Here is a 13,293-nt window from a genome sequence, read left to right on the forward strand (position 1 = left end):
TGGCTACTGGCCCCATCTCCTTAAGATAAAATTCAGCCTTTCTCTGAAAATATCACCCTCCCCTATATTCCTCAGCTCTGAGATTCAAATCTGGTTGGATTTTGGTCCTGATTTCATAAAGCAATTCCTAAAGTTCATGGAAGGATTTGATAAGAGTCTCTTTAAGTCAGAGTTCTCTGTTAGGGAAGCAGAGTGAAATATAATTCAATTCAATAAATAGTTTTTATGTGAGGAAAAATGCTTCAAATACCTTGTAACATTCTTTGCATATTATCTCTTATACTGGAGAAAGCTATAGTCATTTCTGTTTCTAAATAATATGGCCTGAGATCTGTCCACTTCTCTCTTTTCATCTTATTGACATTAACCATTATCACAATAAATTGCCTAAATCATGATGTGTCCTCCATTCAGGTACCCCACTCAGTGTAGAGTAAGATTCTTCAAAGAAAATCAAATTAGGACAGACCATCAGAGGCTTAGAAATGTTGGGCCCCTTGAGGGGCACCTGGGTAGCTCAGTTCGTTAAGCATCTGACTTTGGCTCAGGTCATGATCCCAGGGTCCTGGAATGGAGCCCCTGCCCTCAGCCCCCTTTGAGCCCCTACTAGGGCTCCCCAATCAGTGGGGAGTCTGCTTGTCCCTCAGCCCCTCTGACCCTCCAACCCCCACACCCGCTTATGTTCTCTCTCTCTCAGATAAATAAAATCTTTAAAAAAAAAAAAAGAAAGAAAAGAAATGTTTGGAATGACATTCACACACAGGAATGACACTTCTATTAATTTTTCCTGAATAAGGCATCTTATGTGTAGAAAGAAAGAAATAGAAAACTGATATATAGAAAAATATTGATCACAGCAGTCTTTACAATGATGAAAATTGAAAATAAACTTAATGTCCAAGAATCAGGAAAAAGTTAAGGAAAACCCCCACATTTAGATTTTGTAACCATTAAAATGCTGGTTTATCAAACATCTTAATTATTATGGATTAATAATTACTTAACAATTAATTATTAGAATTATTTTAAAATACATAAGCATAAAAAAAGATTCTGGCAATAAATATGCCAAGGTGTTATCAATAATTGTAATGGGATTATGGATAATTTTATTGTGATTTTTTTCTATCCATTTATAATTTTCTCATGGACTTGTATTACTTTTATAGTTTTTTTTTAAATCATGCTTTAAAAAGTTGGAACAAGGACTATATTGTTTGTCATAAACCTCCACTGTTATGGAAGTATGCTTGTTTTTCTTGTTGGGGCTACAAGTTCACACACTGATACAGCACCAGAAGCAAAGCAGGAAACCAGCATTTCTGAAACTCTTGGAGGAGAAGATGGACTAACAGAGGTAAGTGTCCATCTTCCTCCCTGAGAAATCAGATGACAACGAGGAGCCTAGAAATTATTTATAGCTACTGGGAATAGATGAAGGAGTTAACAGAAAAAGAGATCCTGAAAAATGAGGTGTTTCTTCCAAAATAATAGTATTACTTAATATTTGAAGGGCATTTCACAGTTGAAACACTTTACAAACATGATCTCATGCTATCTTTCTGACCACTCTATTAGAGAAGTATCATTCTTTTGATTGCACATAACACACGGCTGAAGCTTAGAAAAGTTAAGTAAGTTTCCCACAGTCACAAAGCTTTTAAGCAAAAGCTTGGGTTCCCAACTCAGGTTTCCCCATTTTCAATTCAAGTCCTTTTTGCTCCCACATTTTATTTATTTATTTTTTATTTATTTTTTATTTATTTATTTTGATGTAAAGTTCGATGATTCATTAGTTGCATATAACACCCAGTGCACCATGCAATACGTGCCCTCCTTACTACCCATCACCGGCCTATCCCATTCCCCCACCCCTTCCCCTCTGAAGCCCTCAGTTTGTTTCTCAGAGTCCATAGTCTCTCATGCTTTTTGCTCCCACATTATTACATAATGTACTACATGTTGTGTAAGGCCCTTTCCTCGGGCAAGACACACTGCTGGAATTAAAAGGGGAAAAAAGAAACATGGTTTCTAATCTCCATGAACTTATGACCTAATAGAAAAAACAGGACACAGAAAAACTGTCTAAGGGTACAGGTCACATTTAAAGTGCCAAGTCAGTAGTGTAGACTGAAAATGCTATAAAAGTTGAGAGGAAAGAACATTAGCTGTGAGCAGAGGTGACTGTGGAAGGATGATCTGGTTATCAGGGAAGGAACCGGGAAAGGGAGGATGGCACTGTGGCTGCACTGGGGAGAAGAGGAGAGTGAATCAAGAAGCAGAAGTGACATCAAACCAGCTTCAATTCTCTTCTTCAATCTATGTGGAGATTCACTCATCCTACTTGTAATATAAGCTCTCCAGTCATAAGTAAGTAAACATGTCGAATTTGTAGCTTTTTGTTCTGGGGTGTGTGTGTGTGTCTCATCGCAAAGAATTACAGTTATTGTACACCTTTCTCCTTCATTATCTGAGATGATGAGTTTCCTCCATCTATTAATTTACTCACCCAGCCACATATGCGTGGCTCTCTGATGAGCCAATCACTGGCACCAACTTGGCACTGAGTACACAAAACCTACCAAGACACTGTTCACAATCCTGCAAGTGACTTTCTTTTTTTTTTTTTTTTAAGATTTTATTTATTTATTTCACAGAGAGAGAGAGAGAGAGGCAACACAAGCAGGGGGAGTTGGAGAGGAAGAAGCAGGCTTCCCACTGAGCAGGGAGCCTGATGCAGGGCTCGATCCCAGGATGCTGGGATCATGACCAGAGCCGAAAGCAGATGCTTAACGACAGCCACACAGGCGCCCCTTGGTGCCTACTTTCCAGACGGAGAGACTACACACAAATGCTAACAATTATTTCCATAATGATAGAAATGAAAACTCAGCAGTTTACAAAGCAAAAGAGAAGCGCCTACCTCTGCAGAAGTGGGGATATGGTATAAGGAAGAGCTAGTTAAGGATAAATTGAAATTACCAAGCAGAGAAGCGAGGACGGGCAATTTCAGGCAGAGGCTACATGGCCAAAGTTAAGGGTGCAAGGAAAGGCCGGTGTGCTGGTATTGCTAGCAATTTGGTGCTTTTGGAGATCATAAGTAAAAGGTAAAAGGAAGATGAAGTTAGGGAGATACTAAATAACAGATTAAGTTGGGTCTTGTAAGCTATTTAAAAAAAACTTGAACTTTAATCTGTACGGATAATGCACAAGAGTTTAAATCACAGGCATAGGTAATTAGTAACAGCATAGCTATGCTATACCACACTCTACTATACTTTAGGTTACTAAGTAACAAAACATTTTGTCAGATTTTATGGGAAAATATTTTTTAAAAATAAACAATATGAACTTTATCACCCTTATGCAAATTTCTATGTCAATGCCTTAACTTTTACCTCATTAAAGGGAAATTTAGGAGAAATTTAGAAGAGCATCATTTAATGTCATCAATATGACAGATGATTTCTGTTTACCCTCTACCAAGATTTGGGTTTGACTTATTTATGTCATAGGAGGACTACAACCCAGAAAGTGACTGTAAAGGTATATGGGATATTATTCAACTGCTTACCTAGAAAAGGAAGGGTGAATATATGTATCCCTATAGGATGAAGATATCCCTTGGGGATATAATTTAAAGAGGGCCAAAATTTTTTCAACTTCTGTAAACAGTGCTTCATATTTAACAACAACAACAACAACAAAAACAAAACAAAAACGCATATAAAAAGAACTTTGCATTTTTTTGCTTCATTGTCAGCTTTTAAATTTTTATTTATAAATCAAGAAACGTATTTTCCTAACAACTATGACTAGTTCAGTTGCCTGATCTTGGGACTAGGAATTATAAACTGAGCCCTGTTCCTGTAGCTGATTTTCTGTGTACTATTATAAAAAGTCTTTCTGTGGCTCAGCTCCTATTAGAATTAGATTCTGGGTTGTCCAGGTTTCTTGATGAAAAAAAATGGAGAGATTTCCACATTTCTTAAATGCACTCCATCTTAGAGGTATGAAAGTCCTGGAATCAAAGAATTTAGAATTGAAGGATGGGACTTCACACGTTATCTGAGTCAATATTCCCTCTTGATCATTTATCCAAGGTCCAGCACAGCAATGTTCTTTGTATAGTTACCCTAAGAGTTTGCAGAAGACCATAGAATGGGCTAGTTGGTCTAGGTGGGAAGCAAGGATCACACAAGTAAAAGGCAGCTCCAAGAAAAGGTTAGAAAAGGGGGCATTCTAAAGGCCATGGACTTTGAATGAAGATGGTTCCTTATGGGATGGGGGAAAATGGCACCTCTTTAGGTGTGATGTTAATGTTACCTCTAGACTCTGCCTGCTTGGTGTCATTTCCATCAGGTAGGCCATCATGTCACCCTTACCTATAGTCTGAATCAAAATCCCATTAATAAAACTTTTTTTTTCGTTTAACTGGTAATGACAGCAACATGGCATGATTTGTTTTAATCCCTATTCTCTGCCCATCAGACATTACTACCTGGGCATGGCTCATTTCTTCACTGAGCCCAGACTCAGTCTTAGAATTTGTCACAATCTAGTACTCTGGGAAGCCACTGCCAATGGACTTAGACTTAGCCCATCAGATAAAATTTCTTTGCCATCCCCAGATTAGAATTAAAGGTATGTATATTCGTTCCAAAAGTTCTCTGTTACACTGGAAACCAGTGTGATATTCTTGTTGAATACATTCCTTTTAGTTGAATACTCAGTTTTCACTTAAGCCTACTCAGACAAGTATTTCTGCAGTTGGCTGAGAGATGGTGTCAAATGCTTTACTCTGTACCCTTGCTCTGAAAGCTCTTATTCCAATAAGCTGACTTTCTTTGGTGTTACTTTTCCCTGTGCTAATTACTTTCATCATCCTACCCACAGGGAGGTAGATTATTAACACTGGTATATAAAGTTTTTAAAATCTCAATCTGTAAAATAAGCAATAAGAGACCTGCCCTTTGCCCTGAGTTTCTACAAGGTGCCTAGGTAAATATGGCCTGTGTGCATTCAGTTTCCTTCTTTGGTTGTAGAGGGCAGAGACCTCACTTTCCATGATTCACCCTGCATATTTCTGACCACTGCCACAGGGCTTTTGTGAATCCTCTGCATAATTTTGGATAGGATGAATTTGCACACCCCCCACTCTATGTTTGATTGCTGAAGCCTCTCCATGTGGCTGCCATAGTCCTCTGTAGGGCTGTGGGTAGAGGAAAAGTGGTTCATTCACTTAGTCAATAAATGTATACCGAATGCCCACTATGAGCCAGGCTCTATACTAGAGACTGTGTTTGTTGCAGTTGGCCAAATAGAAATAATTCCTGGCTACGGAGCACAGGACTCAGTGGAAGAAACAAGCAACAAACAGAGATAAATGACATACTAGCATAGTGAGATAAATGCTTTGAAGGACAAGAACATAAGAATTATAAGACACTATGTCTAGGGAATCCATTTATATTGGGTGATTGAGGAAGACACCTATGAAGAGGTAACCTTGAAATGGAAACCTGAGGATAAGCAGTTAGTCATGAAGAGCAAGGAGAAGTGTTTCAGAGAGAGGGAGAAGTGTGAGTATAGGCCCTGAGGTGGCATTTGATGTGAACAATGACCCCAGCTTCCCTGTGAGGGCCTAATCTGGCTCTCAAATAGCCACAGTAGCTTTGGCAGACAAATACAAATTCCAGTCCAGGAAAGAGGGAGGCCACCTTCTGACCAGGGTCTCATATAAGAAAGATTTTCCATTTTACCTGGGGTGAGATATGCCTGTTAATTGATTTATGAAGGTCTCATAGCAATATGCATGGGCCAGGAATGAGGCTTTATATACATGGTAAAAATTTAAACATTTGTCACTGCCATTTGGGAAGGTCTGAACTGCAAAGGCCAAAGTCAAGACTGGAATGCTGGCTCTCCGTGTCCTCTTACAGTTTGGTATCCTTGCTGCTGTAGGTCAAATGATTTTCCATCACTCTGGCCTTTGGGAGCTAAGGTGCCAGATTCTCTGAAGAGAGCATTGTCCTGATAAAGGAAAAACATGAAGGCACTGGATGTTTTAACTGTGAAACATAAGAGAGAATGGATGTAATGTTGTGTTTTGTTTTTTTCCCTCAATTTGCTTTACTTTTTAGACCAGATTGTTTGGACACTGAAAGTCATGTTTTTGTACTTCTTTTGTGGCATTTTGACTGCCACAAAAGAGCCAGAAAAACTATTCCAGAGCCAGAAAAACTAAACTATAAATAAATCCAGACAGGCTCTTAGAAGCAGTTAAATTAGTCCTATATTTAATTTTTTTTTCTTTTCTAAGTAACTATTACTTGAGCTGAAACTTAGCTTACCAGATCTGCCTCATTTGAAAGTTTTCTGAAACAAAATATTTGGCAGAGTTTCTTCCTGTATTAAAATTAATCACATAATATGAGGAAGGGAAAAACTTCTAGTCTCCGCAGAGTGAAGGGAAACAAAAAGGGGAGCTAAATTGCCTAACAATTCACCCTACAAAGTTGCTCATAATTGTTCTACATTTCTCCAAAACAAACATAACAAAGGTTTTTTTCTAATAGCTTAAGAAACGTGGAGAGAGCAAGACAAACAATTCACTCAATTTTCCGGAAGGAAAACAGGGGTAAGGTGCACTCACTTGCCTTGCATCCACTACTCTCCTTTTGCTTTACTCACTGCATTGAACAATTAAATGAGTCAATATCCACCAAGTCCCCCAAAATGTTGGGCCCATATGATCCCCTATACAAGTATGTATTAAATTTTTTTTAAAAAAGAGAGAGAAATTGAAGAAGCACAGGAAAGAGAAAAAAGAGAATGAAGAAGGCAAAAGAGAAACAAGCAGAGGGAAACTGTGGAGAATTCTGAAATCCTCAGAATACATAAAAGAAGTTAAATTCTTCCAGAATGCCTCAAGAACCCATATAATATCTTCTTAAACTCCAGTTATACTACCAGAGACTCTCAAACAGATAAAGTCTGTAAAAAGCAAAGTGAAGGTAAACTCTACAAGTTTCTCACTTACAGATGTCATGAGCCTGTTCCCTGAAATATATGCTATTCATTATAAAAAGTGCCTAAAGCTTCTTGGTTATGAGTAAATCTAGTAGATACTGAACTAGCCGTCCACCAGTGTACAAATATGAAGCCAGACAAAAGACTGCAATCTCTGAAAGAAGACAAACCGACAAGGAAGTCTCATATTAACCCTACCTCCCTGCTTGGGAATTTCTGTACTGAAGCCAGTGAAATGGAATTAGCAGAGCAAGATGGTCCTGCTGACTTAAGGAAGTTGAAGTGGCTGGAATCTGCAGGGCAGGCACCAGAGAAGAGGGGACTGCACTGAGCAGCACCCCAGAAGCTTTCATGGAGATTGGACTGGGGAGTTCTGCACAAGTCCTTGACCAAGGGCTGTACTTGATATGAGCAAGATAAGCTGTGTGAGGCTTGCCAAACCGTGGAGAATAAAACATAGATACTACTAGTGGCCCAGCAGTGCTAGGGACTTCGGAGTCCTGGCTCAGTAGGAGTGCAAAGACAGCTACAACACCTTATTAACATCACAGTCACTTAAGCTGAGACACCAGAAAGGCTTTGAAAGGCTTTGATGGGCTGTGTAAATGAAATTATATTGTTGTAAGGTTATTGCATTTCGGAACTGGGAGTTGTGAAGTACAAAATGGCTCAGTATTGACTATAAATAGACTTGGATAAATTCAAACATATATTATTAACCTTAGAGCAACCACTAAAAAATAATAAAAACAGATACAGATAATAATTCAACAAAGGAAATAAAATGTGAAATGAAAAAAATTGCATAAACAGAAGAGAACATAGGAAAAAAAACAAGAGAAACAAAACGGACAAATGAAAAACAAATATCAAGATGATAGATGTAAACCAAATCATATCAATAATTACATCAAACATTAATGGTCTAAACACTCCATTTAAAGGGCAGAAATTGTCAGACTGAACAAAAAAGGCAAAATCAAGTTAGATTTCTGCCTAAAAGAGACATGTTTTAAATGTAAAGACATCAATTTGATTGATTTTTCAAAAATAATTTGTCTTTTTTATTCTCTTTTAAATAAATAAGTAAATAAATAAATAATTTTAAAGACACAAATATATAGAAAGCAGGAGGAAACTAGGTGATTATATCAATACCAAAGTAGACATCAAGACCAAGAGTTTTAAGGACAGAGTACCATTTAATAATGATAAAATGGAATCATTAGGAAAAATCAACAATCTTAAATATGTATAGTTCAAACCAGAGCTTTAAATTTCATGAAGCAAAAATTGGCAGATCTAGAGATAGAAATCAACAATATAAATTTAGCAAGTTTGTAGGGCACAAGGTCATTATACAAAATGATTCCATTTCTGTATTAGCAGCAAGCAGTTGAAAAAGGCAATACAACGCTACTTACAGTTACATATGAAACAAAGTACTTAGGAATAAATTTTATAAAAGATGTGCAAAACTTCTACATTAAAAATTAAAACATATTACCATTATCTATACTTTTATTTAAAAATCTAGAATATATTACTAAGAGAATTAATAAAGATCTAAATAGAGAGATACATCTGGTTCATGGATTGGAACACTTAATATTATTAGGATATGCATTTTCCCCAAATTGATTTATAGATTCAAAACAATTCAAATAAAAATTTCAGAGACTTTTTAAATAGAAATTGACATGCTGATCCCAAAATGTATATGAAAATGCAAAGGGCCCTAAGATGCTAAAACAATTCTGAAAAAAAAAAAAAGAAAGAAAGAAAAATAATTCGAAGGGTTTATACAACTTGATTTTAATACTTAACATAAAGCTATAAAACCAAGTAGCTTGGTATTGGGGATAAGATCAAAGGAATGGAACAGAGATTCCAGTTTGAATTGTAACTGATGAATTATGAAGTCTCAGTGTGGACAACTCTGAGAGTTAAAAAGCCAGGAAAACTCAGTCATAGTAGTAGCCACAGTTTTGTGAGATTTACCTCCTGGAGCTTGACCAGTTTCTCCTAGAAAATACCAAAGAAAATCCCCTCAAGCTTCTGGCAGAGGAAAGGGAAAAGGAACCATTTGGAAATATGCCAGAGCACTTTGCTCCTAATAAGTCCTGCCCTCAGGAGAAACTAGTTAATCAGAGCCTAAGTGACGTGGCAGGAGGTAAATAACCCAACTCCAGCCCATTTTAGCCATCCCACCTAAGGGAGGGAGAAAAAAACAGGAACAACTTGTGAAGCTTATAAGTTAAGCATTAACCAGAAGCCTTACTGATGATACAAAATAGTCGATTAACACCTATTTTGTATGTTATATATATTATACACTATATTCTTGCAATGAAATAAGCTAGAGAAAAGAAAATGTTAAGAAAATCATAAGGATAATACATTTACACTACTGTAGTGTATTTATTGAAAAAATCCACTTACAACTGGACCTGTGCAGTTCAAACCCATGCTGTTCAAGGGTCAATTGTAGTATGCTACATTTTGTGTAAGAAAGGAAGAAGAAATAGGAATAGATATCACACATTTGCTTGTTTTTGCAAATAAAAAAACCCAACAGCATAGGAAGGACAAAATTGTTACCAATTGGGTATAAACAGGAATAGTAGAGGGGTAAAGAATTTTTTAATATAGTTGGTAATTTGAGCTATGTAAATGTCCTATATTCAAAAAATAAGGCTAAAAGTAAAAGATTTTTAAAAAAGCAAACTCTTAAACTGAATACAAAGAGAAACAAATAAATCTAATCTAACTGCCTATTAAATTGATAACACAGCCATTCAGGAAGCAGAATTAATTCAAGCACCTTTGGAAATAGTGTCTTAACTATAAAATCTTAGTGGGATCAATTCTAAGAGGAAAGGCAATGTTAAACTTTACCTAATAGGTTTATTGTTAGTTGCAATACTATTTTAATTCTTAAACTGTTGAATTTATGACATAAGATGACAATCAGGTAAATATGTTACTATAAGAAATAAAAATTCTCACTATGAGAGAAAAAAATACAAATATAACACTTAAAAAGCTAAGAAAAAATAATGTAATGCTAAATTTGAATTGGAAATATCAACATGAATTCATTTTAAAAGTATACTTCCTAATTCTGTCCATTAGAATAGCCTAGGAACAATGGCACCCCAGTAACAAGGAAAATACATATTACTCAGATATTAGTTTTTAAATACCACTCCCCAATAAAAGGAACTGAGCATTTTGGAGAATTGACTGCTTCCAGATATGGGACAGGAAAAATCTACAATGAGCATGGGATCTAGAAAGCAAAGGAGTGCTCAGTGACAAATGGGGGTAATACCAAAAGGACAGAGGAACATACTGAAAGGGGCTCCTCTTGGCCAAATTTGATATAGCTGGAGTATCAAGAAGTATAGAGATAGTAATATATTATAATACATTAAATTTTAAAATAACTCATGAATCAACTGTGATATTCAAAAGGAATAGGAATGGGGAGGAGTGGTTCATCTTTTGAGAAAAATTCTGGTTAATAGAATTAGCCATTTTGCCATCTCCAGTGTAATAACTTATCTAGGTAAATATCATCAAAGAATGCTAAAATTGGGATGTGGGATTGTAGGAAATATGATACTCATACAGTTGCAAAGTATCACTCATAGATCACTTGTTATACTAGATATAACTTTTTAAATTCGAGTTATACTAGATATAACTTTTTAAATTCGAGTATAATTAACACAGTATTACATTAGTTTCAGGTGTACAATATCATGATTCAACAATTCTATACATTACTCAGTGCTTATTAGATATAATTTTAAATAAAAAGAGCTAATGCTCATCACTTTCACCGAGTAATTAATTTAGCATTAATAGTAGTAGTTCAGTCTGGCATTATATGTCCTCTGATGTTATGCATTAAGTACACAATATCTCCTATAAATTAATCTTGTCAGAAATGTTCAACCTGTCTTCCAGGTAGTAAGGAGGGCATGTATTGCATGGTGCACTGGGTGTTATACGCAACTAATGAATCATCAAACTTTACATCAGAAACCAGGATGTACTGTATGGTGACTAACATAATATAATAAAAAAAACAACATAAAAAAAAAAAAAGAAATGTTCAACCTGAATCTAAACATGAGAAAGCAATTAGAAGAATACAAAATGTTGGACATTCTACAACTGGCTTGTATGTTTTTTTTAAGTCAATATGATGAAAAACAAAACCAAAAAGCAGGGGGACTATTCTAAATTAAAATTAAAAAGGCAAAAACAGCTAAATAATTTTTGCACCTAGGTTGAATCTTTGAGGAAAAATTAGATGTGATGATGGAATTATGGTTCATTTAAAAAATGCCCTTAACATTAATGAGACCATGTTAATATTTTAGGGTTGAAAGTTTATTTTGTGTGCAACTTACTTTTAAGTAGTTTGGGAGAGAATGAGAGGAAGAGAGAAAGAGAGAGGAAAGACAAATGCAGCAAACTGGTGAATGTAGACAAAGTATACTTGAATGTTCATTGTACTAGTCTTCCAACATTTTTGTAAATTTGAGCATTTTCCAAATAAAGAGTTGGAGAAAAGTAAAACAAGTATTTGCCTTGAAACTCTAGCCTTAAACTGTTTGAGTAAATTGCTATTGTCTGTGGAATAATGAAAACCAAAAGTGATAATAGACATAAATTTAACTTTCTTTTATGCTTTATTTGGGATATGTATAGCATTCTTGCTGACTTACTGACATGCACTGCCCTCAGAAGCAATGAACTCACATTTGGGGGCCAGTTTGGGCTATGTATGGCATTCCTATAGCCATGCTATCATGTCTTCACGGAACATGTGGATGCCTCTGCTGGACTTTCCCCTTTGTTATCAGCAGAAAGGGGTGGAGCCCAGCAATCTGTTCTGTTCTAGTGCTGATTTTGGCTTCTATTCCAAAAAAAGTCAAGAAGACTATCAATTATTCACCATATGAAGGTGGTAGAAAGAACAGATGGGATGAAGAGCTTCCTGCCAACACCAGAATTCCAGAGCCAAACGCCTTAGAGTGTTGAGAGTGCTTTGAGGCACTTTAGGAAATGGCCCTAATACAGGAGGGACAATCCAGTCCATGATTTCCCAGAACTGTTTTTGAATGTTGGTGTATTCAAAACCATACTCTTTCTCAGTGCTTTAATAGGCTATTAAATATTTCTCTTTCATCTCAAACAAATAGACTAAATCAAAACGGTAGGTTTGCATGTATGTTGGGGAGGAGTTGTGAGTTCCCTAACAGTGACAGGTATTTCTAAACGTTGAGGTTAAGATTAGTGTTGAGACAGAAGGGCCTAGAATTGATGCCAGGAAGGCAGAGAAAATCCCCCTCTTGTTGGTGATGCACATTCTTTCTCATAAAGACCCCTTACCAGGTTCTTTCCATGTACAAAAAGTCCTCATTGTCTAAGAATTGGTTCTTAAAAAGGCTCCTTAAAGTGAATTCACTTTTGGGGAGGTGGGCAGGGATGGGTGATGGGTATTAAGGAGGGCACTTGTTGTGACGAGCACTGGGTGTTATATGTGAGTGATGAATCACTAAATTCTATTCCTGGAAAAAATACTACAGTGTATGTTAACTAACTAGAATTTAAATAAAAACTTGAAATAAAAAAAAAATAGATGTATGGGTAAAGAAGATGTGAGATATATATATATATGGTGGAATATTATTCAACCATAAAAAGAATGAAATCTTGCCATTTCCAACGATGTGGATGGAGATAGAGAGCATTATGCTAATGGAAATAAGTAATCAGAGAAAGACAAATGCCATATGATTTCACTCATATACGGAATTTGAGAAATAAAACAAATGAGAAAAGGGGAAAAAGAGAGAGAGAGAAACCAAGAAACAGGCTCTTTTTTAAATTTTTTATTTTTGAGAGAGAGAGAGTGCGCACGCATGTGAGTGGGGGAGGGGCAGAAGGAGAGGGAGAGAATCGCAAGCAGACTCCCTACTGAGCAGGGCTTGATCCTACAACCTTGAGATCACGATCTGAGCCAAAACCAAGAGTTGGATGCCCAACTGACTGAGCTACCCAGGCATGCCCCCCTTTCTTTTCAGACTTTTAATTATAGAGAACAAATTTATGGTTACTGGAGGGGAGCTGGGTGGTGGGATGGATTAAACAGGTAATGGGGATTAAGGAGTGCACTTGTGATGAGCACCAGGTGATTTATGGAATTGTTGAATCACTATATTGTACACCTGGAACTAACAT

The 13,293-nt window shown here is 36.4% G+C and overlaps 1 long non-coding RNA gene across 2 annotated transcripts in view; it reads left to right on the forward strand.

Moving 5' to 3' along the window:
* The first annotated feature begins 1,881 nt into the window (after positions 1 to 1,881).
* The window catches only part of LOC103664667, a 117,839-nt gene continuing 106,427 nt past the window's right edge, over positions 1,882 to 13,293 (forward strand). The window contains exon 1 of one of the 2 annotated variants that reach the window (XR_569115.2): positions 1,882 to 2,370. This is a non-coding gene — a long non-coding RNA (uncharacterized LOC103664667). The remainder of the gene's footprint in view (positions 2,371 to 13,293) is intronic. The other variant, XR_569114.2, reaches the window with a different exon arrangement.

This window comes from Ursus maritimus, unplaced genomic scaffold, assembly GCF_017311325.1.
Source record: "Ursus maritimus isolate PB19 unplaced genomic scaffold, ASM1731132v1 scaffold_15, whole genome shotgun sequence".
In the NCBI taxonomy this organism is placed as follows: Eukaryota; Metazoa; Chordata; class Mammalia; order Carnivora; family Ursidae; genus Ursus; species Ursus maritimus.